Source organism: Peromyscus maniculatus, chromosome 13, assembly GCF_049852395.1.
Source record: "Peromyscus maniculatus bairdii isolate BWxNUB_F1_BW_parent chromosome 13, HU_Pman_BW_mat_3.1, whole genome shotgun sequence".
Taxonomy (NCBI): domain Eukaryota; kingdom Metazoa; phylum Chordata; class Mammalia; order Rodentia; family Cricetidae; genus Peromyscus; species Peromyscus maniculatus.
In genome coordinates this window covers 67,535,784-67,543,085 of record NC_134864.1, presented here as the reverse complement: position 1 = coordinate 67,543,085, position 7,302 = coordinate 67,535,784, and the positions used below count along the sequence as shown (strand labels likewise).

Sequence of the window (7,302 nt, the reverse complement as noted above, 5' to 3'; positions counted from 1 at the left end):
TGCAGCACACGGTGATATTTTTAAATATACTTATTTCTTAGTAGGCAAGTAAAATACATTTACACTCATGTGATTACTAAAATAGGTGACTCTCACTTTTCTTCATACTCCTTTGTGGCACTTTTTGATTTTTTTTTCTGTTCCTCTTGCCTACACTTGAACTCATAGTTTTCTATGTACCTCTGTTTCCTCTGTGATGTCTAGAAGACAGTTTTTGTGGTTGCTTTTAAAATTTTATTCTCTCTCTCTCTCTCTCTCTCTCTCTCTCTCTTTTACATGGGGGACTGTGCACACAGTCCCCTACTACCATAAATTATACAGTCAACTTTCCCTCATTTGGGGAAATCACCAAGGACAGTACATCAGGAATGTAATGGTTAAGCCTCACCCTGATCATGATTATGATTCATGATCATGGTAACTTCCCTGCCAGTTGAGTATATATTTTATATACATTCTTAAGTACAAATATTTTTATTATGTTTGAACATAAGCATCAGTTTTATTCCCCTCTTAAATACTACAAGGAACTAGGCATGCTTTAATTGCTCATTGTCTAACCCTTCAATCTTGACAAATCTTGTTAAAATTTTCAGGACACTGTTCAAATTGTTTTCAGTTAGAGGTTTATGATTTGTATTTTTTCGTTCCATTCCTAATCTCTGTCTCTGTCTCTCTCTCTGTCTGTCTCTCTCTGTCTCCCTCTTTCTCTCTCTCTCTCTCTCTCTCTCTCTCTCTCTCTCTCTCTCTCTCTCTCTGAGTGTGTGTGTGTATGTGTGTGTGTGTGTGTGTGTGTGTGTGTGTGTGTGTGTGTGTAAATGGTAGTGGTTCAATTGTCTTTATTTCTGAGAGTTTCAGTTCACAACTATTCCTGAACATTATGTTGTGAGGCTTTTGGCTCCAATGATGGTGTTGACAATATTGCATATTTAGTGTGTTAGTGGTCATTGCATGATTTATGGAATACAAGTTAAAGATTCCCTTTTACTCTCCAACCCAAACCTGTCTCTCCAGGTGAAGCTCTCCAGGCAGGAATGACAAGAATGTTTTTGCAATTTATTTTTATAAGTAAAATGCTTCAACTGCCCATGCCTAAGCTGTAAGCACTGATCACCACAATCCTCATGCCTTGATAGACTTAAAATTCAATCTCTCCAAGGGACCAAAGTCATAGATGCTTCTACTAGCTTTTAAATCCAGAACCTTCAGTTCTATGGCTTCAGTCTTACTGGTTCTTTTGCATTTCTTACTTTATTCCTCATTCACAGGTACCTTGGGCTTGGTATATATTTTTGTTGGGCTTATATCTTATGTATTTGCATCAGAGAATAACCATCAAATCAAGAACATCCTGGTCACTATTTGTAGATGAATTTCTAAATGGTCTTATTAAATAAAAAACACAGCCAGAAATTTGGGTTAAAGCCTTGGAGAGATCAGAGAAATAGGGAAAGCCACCAGCCGATCTTACCTCACCAACTCTGTAGCTTCCAAATATGAGTTACTTCCTGTCTACCCATGTCTTTATTGCCTTGCTGTTCTGCCCTCTCATTGGCTATCTTAGCCCAGCTACCTCACTTCCTCTTCCTACACAGCTCTGTCATTTTCTGTCTGTCTGTAGAGACCTCCAGGTCTCTATCATTGGTACTGGGATTAAAGACATGTGTTACCACGCTTGGCTCTGTTCCCTAGTGTAGCCTTGAACACACAGAGAGCCTGCCTGCTAAGTGATAGGATTAAGGGTGTATGCTACCACTGCCTGACTTCTTTGTTTACTATAGTGGCTTGCTACTTCCTCTGATCTCCAGGAAAACTTTATTAAAGCACAAATAAAATATCACCACATTTGTAGTCAGAAGATTTCCTGTGTCCTGGCCTGCCAGTGATCAGGACAAATCTCTTCCACTTGCATCCCCCAAGTAAACACACAGAGCCTTGTATTAATTATAACTGCATGGCCATGGCTCAAGCATTTTGCTAGCTAGCTCTCATATCTTAAATTAGCCCATAACTATTGATCTATGTATCACCATATGTGTTGCTCCTTAGGCATCTTGCTGGCATCCTCCACCCCCATCATCTTCCTGTCTCTCTTTTTGAAGCTACACAAATGATTTAAATGTCTTTGGTACACTTAAATAATTTATCATATTTTATAACTCCTATTTCTGATTTTCTGTACTTATATCTAATCTTTTAAGTCATATGTTGTTTTTTCTGTCATCATTTTCCCCATTTTCATTATTGTATGAATTATATGAAAAAAATTTCAGGTAATAAGACATATTGTGTATAATAAACCTAAAGACATAATATTGAACAGTCTCTGCTGTTACTATCATTAGAAAAACAATACTACTTTGATAGATAGATGGGAAAATTACTAATGGGCTTACCAGAAAATGGTAGATAATTATGTTGATCCCATAAGCTTTCTATAAAAGATAGCTATTAATGATCTCTTGGACTCTATTCAAATTTAGATTACAATTTTCAAGACTATCTTACAATCAGGAATATTATTGAGAACTATCAAAGATGAATCTCATTTTTTTTAAAACAAACTTAAATCTAATAGTAAAAATACACATAGCACAACTATTTATCATTTACTTTTCAAGTAATAGCCATGCTTATTTTATTTATTTATTTATTGTTTGTTTGTTTGTTTGTTTGTTTTGAGGCAGGGTTTCTCTGTGTAGCTTTGCATCTTTCCTGGAACTCATTCTGTAGCTCAGGCTGGCCTCGAATTTACAGAGATCCGCTTGCCTCTGCCTCCCAAGATTAAGGGATTAAGGACATGTGCCACCACTGCCCAGCTCTTATTTTATAAAAAATGTTCAGGACATATTTCTAAGATGCTTGGCATAAATAGACTTTATATCTGTCTCAATCAATAAAAATCTCATCTTCACAGTTGATAAAATTTAAAATAATCATTATAAGATGCCACAAAGTTTTATGGCTAAAGAGGTATTATCAACCTTGAAGACATCATTAATGGGTCTGAAATTCCAATCTGAAATGCCTTATCACTATCCTTTCCTGTTCACTAAACTGTGGGAATAAGTAATAAAGATTGTTAGTCAAATGGATGTCATGAGTACATATCTCTAAACAACATGGTGAATGCCAGAGCATTCTGAAGATACAGGAAAGTGAGGTTTGGATAATAAATATGGATGAAGCCTTAAAGCAAAACTGAAAGTTTTAGACCATTAAAAATTCAAAAGGCAAACTTTAAAAGGAAACTACATATATATATATATATATATATATATATATATATATATGTATTAGAAGTCACAAAAGTCAAATAATTTCATCATGTTAGTACTTCTGAAATTAAAATAAACATGTAAAATGTATTGAATATCCCAGTTGAAGACATGGGTAGAAAACACATGTGCTCTTTTGTCCATGGAAACACATATTAATTTGCACTTTTGGCGCTGGGCGGTGGTGGTGCACGCCTTTAATCCCAGCACTCGGGAGGCAGAGGCAGGCGGATCTCTGTGAGTTCGAGGCCAGCCTGGGCTACCAAGTGAGTTCCAGGAAAGGCGCAAAGCTACACAGAGGAACCCTGTCTCGAAAAACCAAAAAAAAAAAAAAAAAAAAAAATTTGCACTTTTGGCATTTTCATTTTTTCAAAATGTTTATAGACAATAATGATTCTGAAATTAAAACAGTTTGTTTCTAATTTGAAGAATCTAGAAATCATGAAAGCAAATCATTTTTCCACCTCTTACAGTCAGAGACAAGTAAAGTGTTCCTTGTCAGCCAAACTTATGGAGGGACAAAGCTCTAATAGAAGCTGCTGCTCATTATTCAGTTCTAGAATTTTCTCTCTTGCTTCTTGATTAGGTGGTTGATTGACTAGCTGTGAGACCATCTTAGTATGTAATTCTGGTCAGCTTTAAATTCATGATTCTCCTATTTCTGCCTCCAAATGTCTGGAGTTACAGACCTTTGTCCTGATGTCCAGCTTCCAGGCTGCTTTCTTAATGAAACCTGCCACCTATGAAAACCTGTTTGATTTTGTTTCTCAAATTACCCACTTACATGTAATTTTGGACTAGGCAATATAGTCTTGGGGAAACCTAAATTAACACCATGACTTACATGGCAACCACAATCCAATATATTTTTACCAACTCTTACTAATACCATTCTCCATATTATTTACAAATTGGATTCTCTTTACTACAAACTATCTCCAAATAGAAGATTCTACATGTTTTGTCAAAACAGTAGCTATGACCTATACTTCAAAATAAAGCTGCCTTTAATCCTTTTGGATTTAGAGAGTATATGCAAATAAGTGTACACAAAGAGATACTGGAGAATGCATATATTAGTAGGGGGTTGTGTGGAAATGGAACTTTGCAGATAATACTTCAGAGCTAAGACCATCATCACAAGAGCTTGTCACTTGGCATGGAATAATGGTGGCATGCAGGTAAAAGGTGATAAGTTAGTAGTGTCTGATTCTTAGCTCTGAATTTAGAAATGTGCATTGGGTCAACATTTTCACTTTACAAAGTCTAAATTTATCTCACAATTATGAAAATCAATGAGAATTAAAATTTTCAGACTGATTTTGATTGTATTCATAATACATGCCAGGCGACAATGGCCACTGTAATAAGAGACACCAAGCAGCAGGAAGGCCCAGAAGTGCTCTGGGAATGCCGAAAGTGCAAAATTGAAATAAGAGGCAGAGACCAGTGACCAAGGGGAGCCGTGGTGCTTTCCATGATCAAAATGCCATCTCTGCCAGCAGGGAATGACAACTACCCCCAGAATCCATTGCTTAGAGAGTGAAAGCTGAAGGACTGAGTCATTCTCAGTAATGGCTGACCATCAAAGCCTTAATCCACATCCTGGATGCCTTCTCTGGAGTGTTCACTGTGTCAGGTTTTCAGAGAGTAGGAATAAGTAATATCTGAGGAAAAATAATCTGGATTTTACTCTGAGAGCAAAGTGAAATTTTAAGAACTTGAAACAAGAAAACAACATTGTAAGATCAAATTTAGTGCATGGATTTTGAATACATTTGGGTAGAACAGGTTCTATTCCTTAGTAGTTGAAAAGATGAGAATTATCAAAGGAATTAAACAATGATACTTCCTAGATTTACAAGTAGTAACTTACATTCAAATATAATGAATAACCCAAGCTTTCACAGTTTCCACCTGCAGAATGAAGCAATCACTCTCCTGCTGTGGATTTACAGACTGCTTTAGCAATAGACACAATGGGGGACCTCTTTTCAGCTGTGTGTTTTACATATTATGTTAATAGGCTACATATAAATAAGGTTCACTGTCAAGTAGGTTTTGAAAAATAATACATTTATTTACTCAGAATTTTTAGTATTTTATATTAATACCCAAGAATATTTCAAAGAGACTTTAATATTTTCTAAGCCATTTAGAAGTTATTTGGGTGAGAGTAATAGAATATGCCTTCAGTTTTGATCACTGGGAGACTAAATAAGGAGGATCATGAGTCAAGGGCTTTCTTAAGTACATTATTAGACTTGGTTTTTAAAAAATTAAAAAAAAAAACTACTTTTAGCTTTTTGAGAATTCTCCTCACTGATTTCCAGAGTAGCTGCACCAGTTTGCAATGCCACCAACAGCTAATGAGAGCTCCCTTTTCCATATATGTCCTTCAACATTTATTGTCTGTTGTTTGGTTCATTTAAATATTCTGATGGAGGTAAGACAAAAATGTCAAAGTTGCTTTGAATTATATTTCCTTAATTGCTAGGGAAGATGAACATTTATTAAGAACTTCATGGCAACTTTCTTTTGAGAATTCTCTTTTCAAGACCCAGTTTTTGAATGTTTTTTTCTAAGATGAACAGGATGAGGGGTGTGGTTTGGAGTGGGGAGATGTCACCCTAACACAAAGAACCATAGGCAACTAAAGTATGCCCCTAAAAGTGCAAGAAATATTCCTTCCTAAGGAAGAGCACACCAATTGTTTGCCCAATATCAAATGATCAGCCCTGAAAACATACATGCGAGTAATATTATGTGTAGAGTCTAAGCAGGTTGTATTTATATATTTAGAAATAAATGTGCTTTATATATAAACATGTATATATGTAACAACAATGAATGGAAAAAATAAAAGAGGCCATGAAGTTGATAGAGGGAAGAGTTTGAAGGAAGGGAGGAAAAGGGGTAAATGATGCTATTATAATCTCGAGAAATAAAAGAAAAAAAATTAAAGAACAATGATTAAATAATGGAATCTAAAAAGGGGGAAAAGGAAATTAAGAAAGAAAAATCATTCCTTTAACTATAAATCACTCTGATGTTGCAAAGGTCAAGCAGCTTGAGGGGTGATTAAGGTAAAAGAGATTGAAAATTACTTTGGGCTGTGACAAGAACCAGGCTCTTAGGTGGGGCTGTGGATCAGTGATAGAAAGCTTGTCTTGTTTATTAGTTGCTTACTTGTCTTGTTGCTGTGACAAAACACCTGACAATGACACCTTAAGGAGAGAAGGGGTTAATTTGGCTCACAGTTCAAGGGTGTGGAGCATCCTAGCTGGGGAGGCATGTGGGCAGGAACTTGGGGCAGCTAGTAACATTGAATGCACACTCAGGAAGAGCATGATGGATGCCTATGCTCATCTTACCTTCTCTTTTTACTCAGCCCCTCCCCCCGACCCATGAAATGGTAGTGCCCACACAAATCTTGCCCCTTCAATTAACCCAATGTAGGATGTAAATATCTCCTCATAGATGTGCCAAGATTCACTTCCCTGATGATTCTAAGTCCTGCACGTCAAGGTCATAGCACCTAACATATTCAATGTTCTGTATTCAATCCCCAGTACTGCTATGAAAATAAACAACCAGAATTTCAGTTTCTTTGTTTCCTGGCTACTTAAGGACAGCTTTTTGTGTATCTATGAGCTAGAAATTGTCATACCATACTTCTCTTTGGTCTTACCTAGGAGTTACTGAACTGAGAAGTTCAGTTAAGGAAGGAAAATCTCTTCATGTTGGACCAAATTACCTGGCTTCTTGGTGAAGTCATGTTCATTTCCACGTCCTCTGTCAATAAGTTTTTTCCCCAGCAGAAAACAAAATCATAGATCTGATGCCAAAATAGTTATGAAGTAACTATGAATGTAACTTGACTTTAGTAAGTCTAGAGAAGTACCTTCATGTGACCCTGTCTAACTATTTTAGGTCCATACTGTGGTGTTTACTTTCTTTGTTAAATAATAAATTTTATTGAGTAAGTGTCCACATGCTTGTGAGCACTTCCATTGGGTATCTC

General features: G+C 36.2%; 1 non-coding gene across 1 annotated transcript; it reads right to left on the bottom strand.

The window, feature by feature from the left end:
- Positions 1 to 277: 277 nt before the first annotated feature.
- Positions 278 to 441, bottom strand: LOC121822161 (U1 spliceosomal RNA). The gene has a single exon (XR_006063180.1). It is a non-coding gene; the product is annotated as a U1 spliceosomal RNA (small nuclear RNA).
- Between the last annotated feature and the right edge of the window lie 6,861 nt (positions 442 to 7,302).